At 36.0% G+C, this 2,500-nt stretch overlaps 1 protein-coding gene across 1 annotated transcript in view; it reads right to left on the reverse strand.

The window, feature by feature from the left end:
- LOC138862230 (uncharacterized) overlaps positions 1-2,500 on the reverse strand; it is a 991,297-nt gene that overhangs the window by 33,262 nt on the left and 955,535 nt on the right. The window lies entirely within an intron of this gene.

Consider the following 2,500-nt stretch of genomic DNA (forward strand, 5'->3'; position numbering starts at 1 on the left):
TCGCTTCCTTCGAACAAAAAATCTTTGTTGACCTCAAACTCTTTTGATAATCTAACAAAGCAATAATCATTCTACGAACAAGGGCTGGAATTATAACTAGAAGGTTTGAGGACTAGAAACTGAACTGAATATAACTAAAAATACTGTGAAAAGCAACACTCGTCTTTGAGGAACAGTACCAACTAAAATACATATATACTTTGACCTACGACTTTTATTTTTCTAGAGTGTGGAAACCCCAAACTTTTTCCCTCAAGGGTATCAATCCTGTGAAAGAACAAATACCCGCTCGCTGCCCCTTTCACTACATTCTACTTTTTATTACCTGACATATTTCCCAACTTTCTGAAAGGGAATCCGCATGTAAGGTAGCACATACCCCGCCACTTTTTTAACATGATGAACAAAGTCCCGGTTTTAGCCATCTGAACGGAATAGCCGATATAAAGTCTTTGTTGTTTTCAATTATGACTTTTTTCTCGTGAATATGGATTGAAGAAGATAGGGATAAAACAAAAGAACACATAGAAAACGGAAGAAGGGATATGGAACATAGATGGAAAACAAACAGATAGAGGGGAACTATAATATAAAAAATCTACATATGTATACATATATATATATATATATATATATATATATATATATATATATATATATATATATATATATATATATATATATATATATATATATATATATATATATATATATATATATATATATATATATATATATATATATGTATGTATGTATATGCAAATGTATATGTATATGTATATGTACATAAATGTACATTTATACACACACACACACACACACACACACACACACACACACACACACACACACACACACACACACACACACACACACACACACACACACACACACACACACACACAGACACATACACACACACACACACACACACACCAACACACACACACACACGAATATACATAAGCGATTTGATTGAGTAAAAACAAACAACAAATGGAATACAGTGTAATTTGACAACAGATAATCGAATGAAAGAAGAAACAGTAACAAAATCTCTGTGAAGGGGAGGAGAGAGAAGGCCAAGCTCAGTGCCGGTTTACACGCCGAACCGAGCAGACGTACGGCGGATTTCCACCTCGTTTTGTGATGGCCTTTTTTAGTTGTTTTGGTTGACTGTGGATGTTCGTAATAGAAAGATTATTGGGAAGGGATTAAGGGCAGTTTCCCTCTCTCTTCTGCTCTTTCGTAGGATTATTTTGATTGTTATGCAATTCTGTTCTGTTTGTCCTTTTGTGTCTGGCTGTCTGCCTGCTTGTGTATCTGTCTGTCTGCTTGCGTTATTGTTTGTCTGTCTGTTTATGTTTTGCTTATCTATCTATCTATCTGGGTGTCTGCTTCCCTCGTTTCTTTTCTTACACAACATACCTGGCTCCTTTTCTTCATTTTTTCGTGTTTCTCTTTTTGATTCTGTCTCTCAATCTGTATGTTTCTTCTGTGTGTTTGTTTATCTGTCTGTCTGCATGTATCAACCAGCCTGACCGTCTGGTTCGCGTAATTCCTTCTGTCTGTCTTTTTCCGTTATTTTCTGTCTCTCTGTCTCTCTCTCTCTCTCTCTCTCTCTCTCTCTCTCTCTCTCTCTCTCTCTCTCTCTCTCTCTCTCTCTCTCTGTCTCCTCCCTTTCTTCCCCACCCTCTCTCTCTCTCTCCCATCCTCTCTCTCTCTCCTCACCCTCTCTCCCCCTCTCTCTCCTTTTCCTCCTTCCCTCCCTTCCTCTTTTCCTCCCCCTCCCCCTCTCGCTCTCTCTTCCTTCCCCTCTTCCCCTTTCTCGCAAGATTACTTCACACGCTCTGAGACGACCCAGGCAATGTGTGACGCGACATAACGACAGGAGATAATAACTCAAACCCTTTCAAACAAAGCGTGACACGAAATACGATCAACAAACGATAATAAAAAAGAAGAAGAAGAGACATTAAAAAAAAGCGGCATTTTCCCTTGGCTCTTGTCACACGAATGCAGGATGTTGCAGATTCTCCCTTCAATCGCCTGAGGCACTTTCGCTGATTAACTCAAAAATGTGTCACTGATGGTCTCGCACTCGTTATAGTTTTTAGTTATTGTTATTATTATCATTCTCTTCTTTTTTGTTGTTTTTTCTTCTAAATGTTTATTATTTTTTATGGATTTTGTATATTCTTTCATTGTGCTTTTCCTTGTTTCAGTGTTTTTTTTAAATTCTTTTATTCTTTTGTTATTATTTTTTTAAAACTAATTTGTTGTTCTAGGAATACATTGAGCAATTCATATGGAACAAAAGAGGATGTTTAAAGAGTGAATAAGTAATTCAGAATAGTCCTATTATTTGTTAACTTTTTGCTAGTAGGCAACTCCACCCTCTCAAATTATTATTATTATCATCATTAGTATCATCATATTATTATCATTATTATTATTTTTATTATCATCATCATTAATATTATTGTTATTGTTATCATTG

The sequence above is a fragment of the Penaeus vannamei genome, chromosome 1 (assembly GCF_042767895.1).
Source record: "Penaeus vannamei isolate JL-2024 chromosome 1, ASM4276789v1, whole genome shotgun sequence".
Taxonomy (NCBI): domain Eukaryota; kingdom Metazoa; phylum Arthropoda; class Malacostraca; order Decapoda; family Penaeidae; genus Penaeus; species Penaeus vannamei.